The following is an 18,471-nucleotide window of genomic DNA, read 5'->3' on the forward strand; positions in this document are numbered from 1 at the left end:
AAAGGGCCGAGCGCAGGAGACGTCACCAGACAGAGCGAAGGCCGCCACTTGCTTAAAGGCAGTAACGGCCAGTTGAGTTGTGCCACCGGCCGGACTCCGGGGGCCGTCTGCTGGGTCAGCAGTCCGCGGTAATCCGACTCGCATGGGAACGTAGTTCGGCGCTCCCGGTTGTTGTTCGCGAGGGTCAAGGCTCGCGTTTCGGAGAGATAACTACCCTAATTCCAAGAGCCGTCGAGGTCACGGATCCTGGGGGGACCAGCGCACTCGTGGAAGTGTTTTGCTATGCTGTTTTTGCATTTTTTGCTTTTTCTTTCATTGAGGAGAGAGCTTGTCTAATACAGTAGAAGTGTGGGGTGTGGCACGTGACCCAGCGAGCCAATCCGTTTGTGCGTCCATTCTCGGAATTCACGATTTTGAAGTGAACAAGATGTCGCTTTTAGACTATGTATATTTCAGATAGGGTTATTACAAAAAATTAAGGCGCAACAGCACCCATGGCAACACTTTCTAGCGACAGAGTGAGCGGCACTCAGGCCTATGAGGTTGTGGGCATTGAACTTGCCAGCCTATTGTACAGAAGAAGGAAGGATGGCATCTCCAAATGTTACATTGCGTTTTTCACCTGCGCAACAATAGTAATTCACCTGGAGCCTGTCTCCAATTTTACGACCCAATGTTTTTTACTCTCGGTGACGCTTTGGCGTGCGCCAGGGACTACCATCGACTATGTACAGCGACAATGCTCTGACGATTAAGGAGGCTTCCAAAGACCTGCAGATGCTGTGGAAAATTCTTCGCAGCCGCGGAACGCAAGATTACGCTACTTCTCAGCAGCTCTCCTCGAAGTTCATCGTAGAGTAAGCAGCATGGTGGGGAGGCTGGTGGGAACAAATGGTGAAGACAGTGAAGGAATCACTGCGGAAAAACCTCGGACACCAAAGCCTCTTATTCCAGGAGCTAGCCACAGCACTGGCAGACGTGCAGGCAGCGATTGATTCCCAGCCATTGACGTAAGCCTCCGCAGACCCGAAGGAACCATCTCTCATGAAGCTTTCCCATCTCATCACGGGCAAATGGCTAATCGCTTTGCCCGAAGCGAGGACCGCGCCCATTCCTTGGGCCACCGCAATCGACATAGGTCGAAGATGGAAATACCGGCAAACGATCATGAATTCTCCTTGGAAGCGATGGTTGAAGGAGTACCTCCTTCAGCTACGGTCAGCCCACTTCACCTTTACGAGTGTCACAGTTGTGGACGACTTGGTGATCGTGGAGAAAGAAAATGCGTCGAGGCATATGTTGCAGACTGCTCGCGTTGTGGAGGTCTTGAAGAGGCGAGATGGACATATCCGATCGTGCACCGTCAAGATGCCTTATGGAGTTATCACGAGACTACCGGTACAGCTCCTCTACCAAATAGAAACGAACGTAAAATATATTCATTTTGGGGGGAGGAGGTAAGGATACATAAAGTAGAAACCGAAACAGAGTTGTTTACCGCAATTTTTTTCTGCTCTTGCACCAGTTATAAAGAGAACTTTGAGCTGATTACTTTAACGGAACAAACCTCTTTGCTTACATGCATTGTGGTCACATTTTCTCTAGCCAGGCAGTTCAAGGCAGCATGAAGAAAGTATGGATGATGGATGTCTCTTCACCTCCGTCCTTGCAAGCTAGCCACATCTTAGAAAGACCGTCAATGTAACAATGTGAAACGGTAAGAAAGCGTTAGAAAGATCTGTTGCTGGAAGCTCTAATGTTTTTTCTGTGATTAATGATGGTCCAGACTCGGAGAGCGTTGTACATACTTGCTACTTCATTTAGTTTGTGCATCTAAAATAAAAAAATCAGGATTACCATGAAAGGATTTTTAACATTTCTTATTAGATGCTTTATTTGAGCTTTATCTGCAATTGTTTCAAGATGAATTGTCAAGCCATGCAGCTAAAAAGACATCTAGAAAGTAACGCACCACCTTGTTCAGATACCTTTTGTTCCTAAGAATTGCTTTTGCACAATTGAAACGGTATACAGTATCAAATATGTTCCAGCATCATTAACTGAAAACTTTTTCTTGATTTTGTACAGCAGTGCCGTGGGGCTGCCTGATATGCTTTCATGCATAAAATTACATTATATCCTATACAAAAGTTTGAATGCTAGTGAATTAAGCATGTAAATTGGTAATTTTTGCACTGGCCACTTTCCATGATGTGCTATGCAACTTTTAGACATGAATGAGCTAATGTATTTAGCTGTTTACGTTATTCTCTGGAATGTGTGATTAGGTAGTGCTTCATTTGTGTTAAACCTAATTTCAGCTCCAGGCCCAACAAGGTATTCCCGAAAAGGCTTTTCTGCGAAGCGAAGTTAAGCGGTACATGAATCTATAAACTGCAAAAAAAAAGAAAATTAAAAGTTTGCAGCTGTTGTGCCATAGAGGTGGTCCCGTTGCGCTCGCCACCCGTTTCGTGACTGAGCGTTGCCAGCTCTCTTAGCGGTAGCGAAGACTCCGAGTCAGGCGTCGGTGAGACTAAGAAAACGCTTTATACACTATGTACAGGACATAATATAGTTCAACATCGGCACGGGGGGGCCGAGAGCTATACAACGCGACTGTTCTCGCACAGCGACGATCAGCGAGACACCAGCACGTCACACCATCCGACTCCACTCGTGAGCAGCACTCGACTCACGGTGGGTCGGTCACTCGGTCACTCCGTCACACACTTCCAAGCTGCAGCGTTGGGGCTTATATAGCCTGAGGAACGGTGGCCCCTCAGAACTGGCCAATCCAAAGGCAGCACTCGACGGCAGTCCGAAAGGACCAATCAGCGATCGCGCGGGCCAACCGCTTCAAATTTTGCCGCGCGCGGTGGCGTCCGGGAGAGAAGGAATCTGGCGCCTCGCTTTCTGGCCTCTTGCGACAGGTCCAGGCGTGTTGCTTGCAGATGCTTCTCCTTAGGACTCCGCTGCCGTACGGCGCAGCATCGTGGCTTGTCAGGGAGTGTTAGGGCGCGTGCCTTGCGGCGCAGCACCAGGGCTTGTCAAAAGGGCGGCCGGTAGAATTGGAATCCGGGCGGGTTTCCCGGCATGACAGCATCCCCGCCATCAGATAAGGCGCCGGGAAGACGAGCTGCTTCCACGTGGCTCGGATGCCAGGCGCGCATCTTCGTCAGGCTCTTCCAAGTTCACGTCCAGTCCAGGTAACTTCACGAGCACCAGGTCCCACTCGCAGGCCAGGAGCTCTGTTGACCTCGTTGTCGCCAAGGCACCTCGACCAGCTTCGCTGAGGTCGTTCCGATCCCCTTGCTTCTCGCCACTGGTCATGGTTGGTCGTTCTGCAGACTACAAAACCGACCGGCAAAAGGCAACACCCAACACAAGCAAGTGCCCTCTGTCTCCCATCAAACACCAGACGAAGCCATAATCCAAATTAACCTAACTAAATTGATGTCCCCATATATTCCCGCTGCAACAAGAGGCATGTGTACGAGAGGGCACGGCACCTGGCCTGGCGACAACATGCCTAAGCGTCCGTTACTGCTGTTGCAGGTTCTGACATCGTTTTTCGCCAACGCTACATCTTTCTGCAGTCCGGACGGGGCACCGCTATTCTTCACGCCTTATCAAGACTTTCGGATTGATGGCATCCAGCTCGTGGCTCGTCTTTCGTCGACGACGGTGACGTCATCAGTGGACCGGCTACAAAAGGAGCCAAGCAGCGAGGGAGGCTTCAGAGGGCACGGCACCTGGCCTGGCGACAACATGCCTAAGCGTCCGTTACTGCTGTTGCAGGTTCTGACATCGTTTTTCGCCAACGCTACATCTTTCTGCAGTCCGGACGGGGCACCGCTATTCTTCACGCCTTATCAAGACTTTCGGATTGATGGCATCCAGCTCGTGGATCGTCTTTCGTCGACGACGGTGACGTCATCAGTGGACCGGCTACAAAAGGAGCCAAGCAGCGAGGGAGGCTTCAGAGGGCACGGCACCTGGCCTGGCGACAACATGCCTAAGCGTCCGTTACTGCTGTTGCAGGTTCGTTATTTGAATAATGCTAAAACTTTCAGAAGTGACGACCGCTTTTTGTTAGCCCTGCCGTGCCCTCGCAGTTTCCTGAATTTTTTGGTTGACTCTTGGTCTATGGTGTTGACACTGTTGGTTTCAGGAGATGTTGAAGAAAATCCTGGACCTAAAACCGCAGAAATGTTGCAATTAATTATTGATAATCAGGCTTCATCAGATGCTAAGATAGATGCATTAAGAGCTGAAATGACCGAAATGAACGTGAAATGCGGAGAACTGACCGCTGCACTTAATGTGATTGCAGAATTGAACAAGCGAGTACAAACCCTAGAATCCCTTGTTCGTCATCAGGCGGATAAGTTGGTAGAGTATGAAAATAGAAGCCGATCCAATAATCTCTTAGTTTTTGGTATCGATGAGGACAAGGGTGAATCAGAACGCGACCTGAAACAAGCTGTTATTGATAATGTATTTAAAGGAACCTTGGGAGTAGAAGTGAACACGATCGACAAAATTCATCGTATTGGGAAGAAAAAAGACGGTAGTAATCGGCCGGTAATCATGCATTTTTATGATTCGCGAGAAAAACAGTCTGTGATGCAGAACTGCGGCAAGCCGAAAGGCAGCTCGATAAGCATTAGTCAAGACTACGCTAAAGAAACTGTTGAATTACGAAAGAAACTATGGCAAAGCAGTGAAAAGGAACGAGCAAACGGCAACAAGGTGCAACTGGTACATGACAAGCTTAAGATAAACAATCATATCTACGTTTGGGATCGTGAAAAGAATGAACGGTGTCTGTACCGTACTGAGCAAGTTAAGGTTCCTCGATTCAAAAAGAGGGAAAAGACTGCTAGCCCTACATTGCTTCAGTTGCAAACTTCAGACAAGGCTTCTGACACGGAAAGCGATTCTTCTCGGTCATAGCTCAGAATTCTACTTGTAAACGCCCGCAGTATAGCAAATAAAGTAACTGATTTAGAGTATCTACTAATTTCTGAGAGCCCTGATGTATTGATGTTGACTGAGACATGGTTACATAGCGCAATTAATGACAGTAGTATTTTTCCTCCTGACTACAAGGTGTTCAGATGCGACAGAGATTCCAGAGGTGGTGGCGTGGCTATTATTGTGAAAAGCACTATAAACGCAGTCGCCCTTGATTGCAATGTCTCTGAAACGGTCTGGTGCAAGATCAGCTGTGCAAACATGTGGTATATGTTAGGGACTGTGTACAGACCACCAGCCACTCCGCCAGAATTTTTGGATGGCTTGAATGTATTTCTTAACTCCCATGTAAATGAAAACACAAGACTAATAATGGCTGGTGACTTTAATTTGCCGCATATTAACTGGGAAAGTCTATCAACGGGTAATGCAGAAATAAGGAGCGCCAATAAAATGATGCAGATCATGTTTTCACATAATCTTAAGCAAATAGTTAAAGACTTCACAAGAGTTACACCAAAGTCCCAGTCATTGTTGGACTTGGTTTTCATATCCGGTAGAATACCAGACTATACTGTATCAGTTGAGAATGGTTTATCAGATCATAAGATGGTTTGCTTGAATGTACCGCTGCGCACAAGAATCTGTAAGAAACCATATGTCGTGATGCATGTTAAGGATTATGGCCGTGCGAATGACACGTCGATCCTAGACGTTCTGGAAGAAAGCTTTAATGAATTTGAAATAGCATCCAACCGCGAAAGTGTAGAAGAACTATGGGACCGATTTAAAGGCATAATCAAATATTGCATAGATCATTTTGTCCCCACACGTATAAGGAAATCACAGCAAAAAAATCCATGGATAACTAGGAGCATCATACACCTTAAGCGTAACATAAAAAGGTTAAGGAAGAAAAAAAGCAGGGCAACAGAACTTTCAATAACCAAACAAATGCTAAAATCTGCATTGGTGGAGTCGAAGAAAACGTTCTTCAATAAAACGCTTACAAACTTCCTTAAAAGCTCGCCACAAAAGTTTTGGCGATATTTCGCAGATAGAAAGAATGAAATAGAACAGATAGTGGGTGGCGACGCAGTCGTGACAGAAAAGAAAGATATTGCAAACGTATTTAATCATTTTTTCCAATCAGTTTTCACGAAGGATAGATGTGACAGTGACGGTGATCCTTTAGTCTGCGCAATACAATACCCAATGGAAGACCTACGCATTACAAGGGAGGGCGTGTTCCAGCATTTGCTTAGGTTGGATGCAAAAAAATCGTGTGGCCCAGATGAAATACCAACGGTATTTCTTCAACGGTACGCTGAATGGATGTCGTATTATTTGCAGCTTTTATTCGAAAAATCTTTGCGGGATCATTCAGTACCTCAGGACTGGCGCGATGCCACCGTTGTTCCGACATTTAAAAGTGGCAATAGGCTATGTGTAAACAACTACAGACCGGTCTCGCTCACTTCTATGTGCTGTAAAGTCCTAGAGCATGCAATAGCAAAACATATTCTGTATTTTTTAGAAAAAAACGATTTATTATGCCCAGTTCAGCACGGTTTCCGATCTGGCCTTTCGACGGTGACACAGCTAATCGAAACTGTACATGACCTTTGTACAGCTACAGATGAATGCCAACAGGTAGATGTTGTATGTATAGACTTTGCGAAGGCATTCGATAAAGTTGCACATCATAAACTACTTTCCAAATTGAGGAGCCTAGGAATTAGTGAAAATGTAGTATTGTGGATTCAGGCATATTTAAAAAACCGTTATCAAAGGGTCAGAATCGGGAAAAGTGAGTCGGGGAAGTGTGAAGTTGTGTCTGGAGTGCCGCAGGGGTCTGTTTTAGGCCCACTTTTGTTTTTATTGTATATTAATGATATTCCGTCTAATATTAACCCACCTGTAAAAATTAAACTATTCGCCGATGATTGTCTAATTTACACGCGTGTAGCCTGCACAGAAGATCAGATCAAACTAAATAAATGCCTACAATCATTAAACTCGTGGTGCCAAAGATGGGGCATGGTAATTAACTACAATAAATCTACATACACTCACGTAACTAAAAAACAGAACGTTATCAGATTTGAATATAATATTGGAGAAAATACCTTGGTCGAGGTGCAGAGTTTCCGGTACTTAGGGGTGACAGTGACGCATAATCTAGACTGACGTATTCATATTGAGAATATCTATTCAAAAGCGTACCAGAAGCTTTGCTTTCTTAGGAGAAAACTTCCAAACGCAACTAGAGAAATTAAGTTAGTCGCCTACAAAACGTTTATACGACCAGTTCTGGAATATGCGAATGCTGTGTGGAGCCCTCACCAAAAATGCTTAAAAAAGAAGGTAGAAAGAGTACAGCGGATTTCAGCACGTTTTATATGTTCAAAGTATCGCCGTACTGACTCGGTTACAAAGATGATGCAGCAGTGTGAACTGGAAACGCTGGAAATTAGAAGAATAAAACATAGACTCAAACTTTTTTTCCAGATAATGCAAGGGACATTAAAAATAAATAAAGAACATTATGTGAAAGCGCCTCTAAAACGTGGTTCCCGGAAAAACCACAGCAGGGTACTACAGTCTATTAACACACGTACGGATGTGTACCGGTATTCTTTCTTCCCTGATGTAATTGAAATGTGGAACAGATTGCCAAGTGATGTTGTGGAGAGTATGAACGTGCAACAATTTGAGCTAGGTGTTGATATATTTTTGAGAAATGGTGCACAAATTTTGAACTCTGACTCATGATTGCTCATTTATGAATTTGTTTTTGTTCCCTCCCGTTAACGACCCTCATTTGAGGGTTAACAGTATGACCAAATAAATAAATAAAAATCTGGTACACAAGGTTCAAACAACCATTTTGCAAAGTATCAACACATCAAAATAGCAGGAGCACTTAATAATCAACAATAATAATGAAAATAAGATTGGTCCCCTTGAAATCATTTGGACCGAAAACACACTACTGAGGAAGCAAATGACGTCATTCATTTTTGCCCCTTTCTTCCTTCGAACATGATAGTTTGCTGCAAAGCGAGAGAAGGTAAGTAACGAGGAGGTCACTGAAAGAAGCGAGGCCTAGAATGCACGACTTAGAGCATCGGCGTTCGCGTTCAACCTTCCCTTCTTATAGCGGACAACCAGATTGTGCTGCTGGAGGGTCATGCTCCACCTCAGCAAACGGCCGCTTTTAGACGACATGTTACTTAACCAGGTTAGGGGGCAATGGTCCGTTTCCACAACAAACTTAGAACCGGATACATAACAAGCCAGCTTCTGAACTGCCCACACAAGGCAGGCGCAGTCTTTTTCAGAGGTGCTGTATGCCTCTTCCCTACAACTTAGTTTTCGACTCAAATACAAAATTGGTCGTTCATGACCACTAGCATCTTCTTGGCATAGCACCGCTCCCATTCCGCGATCACTCGCGTCACATTGAATGATGAAACCTATCGAAAAGTCTGGCGCCGTTAGAACCGGCTTATGGCTCAATGCTTGTTTCAACATTTGGAACGCATTTTCTTTCTTCGAGTCCCACGTCACCTTAACGGGCTCCGATTTTCGAAGCGCGTCTGTTAGCGGGCTGGCAAGGTCAGTGTAGTCTCTCACATAGTGTTGGTAATATCCAGCTAAACCTAAAAAAGCCCTTATATCCGTCTTAGTGGTTGGCCGGGGATAGTTTACAATAGCGGCTACCTTGATGTCGGAAGGTCTACGCCGGCCGCGCCCCACCACATGGCCCAAATAAGTCACTTCACCGCAACCTAGGTGACATTTAGCTGGTTTCACAGTGAGGCCTGCCTCTTTCAACCTGCACAATACGACGCGCAAGTGCTCGAGATGTTCTTCCCAAGTGTCCGAAAAGATGGCAACATCGTCGAGGTATGGCAATGCAAACTCGCCCAAACCATGAAGCACTCTGTCCATCAGGCTAGAGAAACAATACGGCGCGTTTTTAAGTCCGAAGCTCAGCATGAGTGGGCGGAAGGTTCCGAAGTGGGAACGAACGCGGCGCAACGGCTAGCCCGTTCCGTAAGGGGTACTTGCCAATAGCCTCGCACGAGGTCCAGCGTAGATATATAATTTGACTTCGACACCGTCTCCACTCTTTCTTCTAGGTTCGGTATCGGATATGTCTTATCTCGGGTGATCGCGTTCAGACGCCGATAATCGACGCATGGCCTCGGATCCTTTCCCGGAACCTGGACAAGTATCAGGGGCGATGTGTAGTCGCTCTCACTTGGCACTATAACCCCCAAGTCACGCATGCGCTGAATCTCCTCAGCCATGATTTTTTTCTGCACGGGTGAACAACTATACGGTTTACTGCGGATCGGTTGCTCAGATGTTAGCTCGATGTCGTGCTCTAAGACCGTGGTCTTTCCGGGACGGTTCGAAAAAACCTCCTTAAACTCGGAAACTATTCCCTTCAAATCCTCCTTTTGGGTAGTACTTAGACGCGCGTCCAAAGTCAGCTGTTCCAACATTAGCTCTAAACCACAATCTTTCATGTCAGCTGTCGTCAGGATTTCCGCCCCTTCCTCATCGGCAGCATTTATCGTCATGCTTACAATCGCGTGACGCTGAATGTAGGGCTTCATCAAGTTGCTGTGATAAATTTTGTTGGGCCGTCTCCCTAATTTCACTTCGTAGTTGGTATCGGAAAGCTTCGATACAACCTTCGCGGGTCCTTCCCAGTGAACCTCGAGCTTGTTTTTCTTCGACGGACGCAGCAACATCACTTGACTACCCACTTCGAAGGTGCGTTTTTTTGCTGACTTGTCGTAATATCCCTTTGACAAGATTTGCGCCGCCTTCATGTGCCTCTCTACAATATCTTTTGTTTTCCCGAGCCTCTGAAGAAGGTCGAGGACGTAGGAGACTACATTTGGGTCGTCATCACTGCCTTCCCAAGACTCTCGCAACATGCGCAGCGGAGTTCTAAGGCTTGGGCCATACACGAGCTCCGCGGGGATAAAGCCTGTGCTCTCATGGGGAGCAGACCTCAAGGCGAACATAGCGGCGGGAATGCAGGCCTCCCAGTCACAGTGACGCTCAAAGCACAGGGCTCTCAATATGCGCTTCAGCACCGAATGCATTCGCTCTACTGGATTAGATTGCGGGTGATGGATAGAACTGTGCACCACTTTAATGCCGCATCTTTCCAAAAAGGTACAAGTTAGGCAGCTGGTGAAGACGCTGCCATTGTCGCACTGGATCTCAGAAGGGAACCCGACGCGTGCGAACATTGAGAGCAGAGCGTCCACGACCTGGGAAGAATTTAGCTCCTTAAGTGGTACCGCCTCCGGGAACTTGGTCGCGACGCACAGGGCCGTCAGAACATACCTACACCCGTTCGTTGATTCTGGCAAAGGACCTACAATATCAATTACCAGTCGCCGAAAAGGTTCTGTTATGACTGGCACTAACTTCATCGGCGCCTTCCACTTGTCAGTGGATTTGCCCACTCTCTGGCAGGTTTCGCAAGATCGCACGAATTGTTCGACATCCTTCCAACAATACGGCCAGTAAAACTCCTGAGCCAATCTAGCCTTGGTCTTTTTTAAGCCAAGATGCCCTGCCCACGCATTTTCGTGCGCGAGTTCCAGTAACTGACAGCGATATTTTCGAGGGATCAAAATCTGCTCATATTTGCGACCCTGCTTATCGGTGTAGCTGCGATACAATAAGCCAGATCTCTCGTAAAATGAAACCCTCTTTTTCTCCACTCCCAGTCTGACGCTCTTCATCAGATCGGCTATTGAGCAGTCTTGCTGCTGCTCGCGAATGAGCGTTTCCTTTTCAACTGCGGCCAGCTCCTGCCAGCTGGCGGAAACCGGAGCGAGTATGGAGCCCGCGTCGCCTAACTGCGGCGTCGTGTCCAGATCGCGGCTAGCAGTGCATGTATCACTCTCAGTCTCGTCCAAACCGCGCTCTCCCAAGCCAGCCTCCGAGCTCTGCATCTCCCGTGTCTGCCCGCCACTCAAGTTACCTTGATCGTTCCGCGTGCCGCACGGCTGTTCGTTCACCGACTCAAAGTCCAGTTCCCTCGACAGTTGGCGCGCTTTGGATCGCGTGAGGGCCATGTACGCCACGTCGGCAAAGAATGATTTGCCCTGATCCTTCAGCATCTGCTCCGAGCTATTTGAGAACAGGTAGGGAAATTGCTCCGGAAGGGCGGCAGACACAGCGGCTTCTGTGTTAAGTTTTCCAAACTCTCCTTCAATGATGACCGCTGCGATCGGTAAGCAGACACTAGCCGCGTTTACATGAATGCGACAGTAGCGCATCGCATTTCTTAGCGAATCTCAATAATACGATGCGACATCGTTTATATGTACCGCGTCATGTCGGTGGCGCCACTCAGTGTCAGATTTGAGAGAGCGGAAGAGGTCTCCCATCGGATGTATTCGGATCCACTCGCTTTCCGGTTGTGTTCTCGGCTTCCCGCTCAGCGGCTGAACAGGACGGCGCGTCTTTCATGCGATACTTGCGGCATGCATCTCACGGCAGCATTTCGTTTAGCCGTTGTTATTATTTTATCAGCATGGACTAATGCTCACGTCCTGCTGTACACCATGGCCTACGTACAACATCTACAGCGGCGCCGTCGGATACAGGCCGCTTGCAACGAAGCGCTCTTGCGCGCTACCGGACTTGCTGCAAGGTGGACCCCCAACGAATGGATCCTAAAACAAGGTAAGAATATAGTGCAGGTGTGGACAAGCGTGTACAAAGCGCTCGAATAATGCCCGGCGGTGCGAAGAAAGCTCAGTACTAGCTTCAAAAAATGATTTCTCTAAGACGGGCAGCTCGCAGCATCGAACTAACATGCTTGACACAGAAATGGTAATAGCGCTACAGCAAGACGTACGTACCCAAGAAAGACCGACACAGGACTGACACAGGACATGCGCTACGTCTTGCTGTAGCGATATTACCATTTCTGTCTCAAATAATGCACCATCTAGCCCAAATTGACGTTCTTCTGAACTAACACATGCTCAAAATGTGTGTTTCATGGGTCTTGCTGTTTGCTATCTAAAGAAGTTGTTTAGGCGGCAGGGTTATGTGACCTTGCAGCTGCCCACGGACAAAACTGAATGCACCTAAACCAAACAAAATAGTGAACACATACAGCGCACGCACAGCACTGCTGACATCGATAACAATGAAAACAGTTACCTCTTCTTCTTCTGCATTACTGTTTTGTTGACGTTTCATAATTATGACATACGATATTATTGTTCGAACTTTTTTTTTAGATGTATTCAGCAATGAACGGAAAAGACGAACGCTTTGAATCAAAACACGGTCTGACGACTGGTGGAGCAGAATTGTGAAAACAGAGTTTACAGACGACGACTGGAAAGAAAATTTCACAATTACACATGCATCATTCCTCGAGCTTGTAGCACTAGTGGCCCCTTATATGTCACCCGAAGCGGACTGCGTCAGGGCGCCTGTACCGTTAGAAAAGAGAGTGGCCATCGCTCTTTATAAGCTAGGAAGTTGTTGCGAGTACAGGGTAGTGGCTAATCAGTTTGGTGTGCACAAGGGCACGGTAAAAAATTATGTGTACGCTTTGTGCCGTACGTTGGTGAAACATTACATGCAGAAATTTATAGTGTTGCCCACTGAAGAAGAAGCAGCATCCATAGCTCAAAATTTTGAAAGTAAATGTCACCTGCCACAGATATTTGGGGCCATTGACTGTACCCACATATCTATCGTAGCACCCAAACACGGCTATCGGGATTTCGTCAACCGAAAAATGTGGACGTCCTATAATGTGCAAGGCATAGTGGATGACAAGGGCCGGTAAGTTTCATTTTGTCATTCGTTCGAAGATGCCTTTATAGTTCTTTTGAAAGCATTCCTTTAATGTACGCTGCTAATTAATTCCTATTGCGTCTTTTGCTTGGCAGTATTATTGCTTTTGCGAGATTAAGCTCAGTTAAGCGTCTTAATTTTATCTTTGTGAAGTTTGCAAGCTTGTAATGAAAGACTTATGATCATTAACATGTTCACAGTGTCCATATTGCTGTACGTTTGCTTTGCAGATTCAGGAGCGTCACGTGCAATGTGCCTGGAAGTGGCCATGACGCTACATTGCTGAGGATATCGAATGTGTACAGGAGAAGTGATGAGCTGCTGCCGAAAGGGGAGAAGGTTTTCCACGGACACGCAATCCCTTTTATGCTGTTGGGTGATCCCGCATATCCGTCGCTTCCGTGGATATTGAAAGGTTATACATCTTCACAAGGAAGACTCACAAAAGAGCAGGAGTCCTTTAACGTCTACCGCAGCTCTGGCCGCAACGTGCTGGAGCATGCTTTTGGGAGACTGAAGGGACGATGGCGTGTGGCGCTTAAGCGTGCTGACATCAACTACAAGTTTATGCCTACTGTCGTCACAGCAGTATGCATCCTACACAATTTTTGTGAGGAGAGGGCAGATACAGTTCCAGACGTTTGGTTAGTGGATGTGAGAGGCTGGGAATGCAACATATTTCCCCAACCACCAACACGTCCTCGCCAAGGCAATTCTGCTAGTGGAGTACGAGACTTTCTTTGCGATTTACTGGCACAGAACTTACCCCTACGTTCGTCTTCATGGTGAACAAAACAGATCTCAATGAAATGTAAAAGCAGTGTGACTTCCGATGATGCATACGGGAGAGCCACTGATGCTGTCTCCTTCTAAGTTCCCCTCAATTAACTGATATTACGCTTAGAAAAGAAACTGCTTTAACTGCAGAAATGAACTTATGCGTCTTGGCCATTGTGAGTGCCCGCAGAGAAGGTAGCATGACTTGCTGTACATGATAAAATAATACTCAGCTGATACACACCACAAGCAATTTATTATACTGTTAGGCATGAGCATATGATGTAATTAGTATTCGCAAATGCTGTTGGCTGTGGGGCCATTACAGTAGTGGGACGTAACACGAGTTTAATTCGAAACATTTACAAGGAATACGAATTTAACTATAAATTTCAGTGACATTATATGCAACGTAATACTTCAAACAGTGTTTGTAACTGATTTTCAGACTTTTAACGCAAGTGCAGATAAATCACACAACACGAGAACAAAAAGTGAGTAGAGAGAAATCACGCAGTCAATGAGTACATTTACGGTGTACAGGGTTCTCACTGCCTGCATTGACTAGGGCCGTGGCTTTGCTCGTGCTGGGGGGTTGCTGGAGTTGGCGATGCCAGAACATTAGAAATAGGCCCAAATGCTTGTACAGGGTGCTGGAAAACCTGTGCTGGCTGGCCAAACAGTTGTGCAGGTGATTGGTGAAACATTGGCTGGCCTAAAGCATGGACAGGCTGGGCCATTATTTGCGTTACTAAGGCCTGTGTGCTTGAAAATAAAGAGGCCGTAATTTGGGCCATTGTCTCCTTGAAGTTTCTGTTCTCTTCCTCAAGCAGTTTCTTTTGTTGCTCAAAAATAAGCCTCGTTTGTTCTATCATGAGCTCGCCATTTTGTTTATGTTGCTCCTTTAGGAGGTCGGCAAGCTCCGAATTCCTGCTGCGCCTTATCCGCTTTGGTGGTGGTGAAGAGCTGCCGGCGCCATTCGCTGCAAGGAATCGAGAAAAAGGGCAAAGAGTAAAAGTGCAACCATTAGTTCAACTCTAGAATAGACGAATTTGTTTCAAAGAATGTCATGTAGTCTGATGCTGTTGAGAGCCTCCTGCGTATCACATTTTTTTATCTTTTATTTCACCTGACGACGCATGAAATAGGCACCTCAGTTGTTATCCAATGCAATTATATGCAAATATTTGTTATTCTTGACTTCCCTAAAAGAGGTTTTGCGCGAAGTAAATTCAGAGTGCATAAAAGCTATGTACTGCAGCTATTCGCACATATTTGCTCCTAGCACGTAGTACTTAAACGCAAAAAAGAACGTGCAAGTGTTAAATAATAGTCAAGTTTTTACTTACACTGTGAAGTGCTTGCAGAGAATTGCGAACTGCCCTCAGGTGACATCGTATCATCATCTGCGTCGCTTGTGTCTGTAATTGAACAGCAATAAATAAAGGCGCGTGTTCGTATGCTGTGCACTGTGAATCAGTTAAAGCAGTAAATTCTACCTGGTGCAATATTATATTCAGGTAAGTAAATCAAACGGAATTACATTGGCATTTCTAAATGTATGTAAGGAAATACGTTCTGCCCTATTCACGGCATCGCTCAGGCGCTGTCCCTCTTACGCCAACCGATACCGCGCGTTCCGTACCCTGGCGGAGGGGCCAGACCGTACGTCTGCTCTCGGCGAGCGTGGGAAATATTTGGCTTCGCCTGGGATACATGAGTACTCTACAAGGCCACGTTATGCGGCTGCCGATCGGCTTCTGCCTACCGCGGCATGCAACGTGTATGGAGCGACTCCCAGCACAAGTTCAACGCCCTTAGGCGCGCGATGGCTTTGATACGCGCTGGCGCGGTATATCTCAAACTGAGCGAGTACTGTTTATTAAAAATACAGCAAGGCTCGTACATAGCCATCATAAATGCCTCAGCAAAATTTGCGCTGCAAAGGAGTGACATTTTAAAGTACCCAATTCTAACCGAGTTCTTTTCTTACTGCCACCGAACCTAAGCTATCACCGAGTCCCACATTTTAAACTTTCCCCGGCAATCATATGTGAAGCCCGTAAACACACTCGCATCGCTGCATAAACTCATAAAATGCTGACATTTCATATGTGCACGTACAGCGACTACCGGTGCATGCAGACGCAAAAAGCGGGCATTTAAGGACTCCACCTGCAATGCTGTCGTCATCGCCGGTTGCGTTGGTATCGATGCCATATGTTTGGGCTTCAACCATCGGGCGGTGAGACAGTATGGCGCTCATTATATCAAACCATTGCCACTTGGACGGTGCCGCACCACTAAGCTTCTGCAGCTCTCTTTCCTGCGGAAACAAACGAGCCATTCTTAAAGGGACACTGAGGAGAGCACTATTAATATTTTTTATAGTAAAATTCGATAGTTCGGCATGCCATGGCTTTGTGCCACTTGGCCGGCAGCGAAATATGCATTTATTTCTAAGAAATTTGGATTCGAAGTTGAAAAAGTTTTTCCCGCCGCTCTGATTCAAACTTGGGATTCTCCTGTGACGACACAGGACTAAGTGACGTGAAACATGACGTGCGCATGACGTACCGCAGACTCCGTGATTTCTGGCCGCCAGCAGTGCGGCCTAGCAGCAGCCGAAAAGAAAGCTACCGCCGACCGCACGTTGAAGGCATCTATCGGCTATTGCGGCCGTCGCTATAGTCGCTTCGATTACGTTTGCACTGGCGTTTTGCCAGCGTTACGATGGATCTCGTTTTCGAAGTCGTCAACGAAGTTCTCGCAAATAGACAACTTTAGCATGCCGTGTACCTTGTTACCGCTAGCGGAATACCGGGAGCCCGCCTACCGCCGGAAAACAGGCGCTGATTGGTCCCGATGCTTCAGGAGCGCGCGTAGCTGCCGGGCACGTGGCGCCATCTGGCGACGTCAAGGACATTTGCGCATGCATTGGCTGCGCCTCAGGGATTTGTGACTTCTCGGGTCCTAAAATTGCTAAAACCATTGGTTCTAGCAATACTGCTTTGTCCTATGACGTCATCACGCTTGTACTTGCGAGTTTGGCCTGTGGCGGCGATACCTGTATTTTGGTTCTTGCTCTTTTCTACGTTACAAGAGCTTTGTTGTCAGTATGAGTGGCGTTTTTGTAATCAGGAGCTGGTATTCTGTCGATACAAGCCAACTTCAATTTCTCCTCAGTGCCCCTTTAAAGCAGAACTACAAGGCAAGCACAATCGCTTATGAAACGGGTGAACGTGACTAATATCCAGAGACATACCTTGGTATACTTCGCTTTAAGATTTTTCCAATGAGTGCGAAGCTGCTGCCAGGTCCAGTGGTAGCACAACTCTTCCATTTTCTGTTGTATGATTTGAAAATGTGCTTGATTGCGCTGCCGCCTTGAATCAACGAGACGACCAATGTCGATCTCGCTGATGATTGCGAGAAATGACGATGTTTCCTCGCGAGAGAAGAGTACACGTGCAGCGCACGGCGCGTTGTTTCCGTCCGCCGACATCCTGCGTGCCGTCTGTACACCGTCTGCGCGCGGGCCGGATCTCACCGGAAGTGAAATTTGGCGCGCCTTCCCATCATTCACAATACGATGCGCCGCTCTGTTTACATGCACCGCGCAAGTCGACTGGTCTCTCTCGATCTACCCCCGACTGGCGGATTGATGCGATCCGCTTTCCTGGCGCGTTATGCCGGTTTACATGAGTGCGATACGCCAGAAAGTTAATACGATGCGCTCTTGTCGTATTCATGTAAACGCGGCTACTCTCATCCTCGGCCACTTGCCGTATCCAAGCGCATTCTCCTGTAAAGTCACTAGAGGAGACGAAAGACGGGTGGACGACGTCCATAGTTGCTGCCGAGTCCCGAAGTGCTCTGCACTTCTTGCCGTTTACTTTAATTTCCTGCATGTATGGCTCCAACAGTCGCATGTTTTTGGTTGTTTCCCGTATCGTTGCAAAAGCAACTTTCTCTTGGCAGTTCGCCGCGATGTGCCCTTGCTTTTCGCAGTTGTAGCAGATTAACGGCTTCCGTTTTTCAAAAGAACGCGTCGCATCGTTTCGCTGCTTGGGACCATCGCTAGCATTCTGAGATGCATTCTGCCCTTCCTTCACAGTTTCTTTGGTAAGGGACTCGTCTTTCCGAAACTCGCGACGCTTGATTTGCTTCCGTTCGTCGGGCTTCCTTGAAAACCCGTCTCTCTTATCTGCTTTTTCTACACGCACTGCCCTGCTGTGCAAGCTGCGGCGGAGGTAATACTCTCCAGCTAATTCTGCTGCCTTGTCTAGCTTAACCTCCTTTAGCCTATCTTGCAGCCAGAGCTTGACATCCTCATCAATGCAACGGTAGAACTGTTCTAACGCGATGCATTCGACGACTTTATCGCGGTCGTCGTAAACCTCTTCGCCTTTCAGCCATTCAACCAGGTCGGCTTTTAGACGAAACGCGAAGTGAACATGCGACTCCCTGCCCTTCTGTGCATACCGGAACCTCTGCCGGAAAGCTTCGGGCGACAGTTTGTACTTTCGCAATAGCGCCTCCTTCACATCACTGTAGCTCTCAAACGCCTCTTTCGATGAGCAAGTTATCACGTCAGATGCCTCCCCGGGAAGCAAGGCTAACAGATTCTGTGCCCAGAGGGATCGCTCAATGTCATTCCGTTCGCACACATGCTCAAATTTAACGAGGTATTTAGCCATATCCTCGCCGACTACAAAGGGCGGCAGTTGGTCGCGTATTTTTGGAGCGTTAGAGGGAACCGTCGTCGAAGCAAGACTAGGCGCTGGCGAGGTTTTTCGGAGCTCCAGCTCTTTCATTTTAACCTCGTGTTCTCTAAACGCCTGGCGCTCTCGC

General features: G+C 47.1%; 1 long non-coding RNA gene across 1 annotated transcript; it reads right to left on the bottom strand.

Moving 5' to 3' along the window:
* Window positions 1-13,644: 13,644 nt before the first annotated feature.
* LOC149325914 (uncharacterized) lies at window positions 13,645-16,572 on the bottom strand. Its single transcript, XR_016286041.1, has 3 exons — window positions 15,793-16,572; window positions 14,967-15,038; window positions 13,645-14,599 (listed from the first exon to the last, which is right to left on the bottom strand). It is a non-coding gene; the product is annotated as an uncharacterized LOC149325914 (long non-coding RNA).
* Between the last annotated feature and the right edge of the window lie 1,899 nt (window positions 16,573-18,471).

This window comes from Amblyomma mixtum, chromosome 10 (assembly GCF_055824585.1).
Source record: "Amblyomma mixtum isolate Tamu chromosome 10, ASM5582458v1, whole genome shotgun sequence".
In the NCBI taxonomy this organism is placed as follows: domain Eukaryota; kingdom Metazoa; phylum Arthropoda; class Arachnida; order Ixodida; family Ixodidae; genus Amblyomma; species Amblyomma mixtum.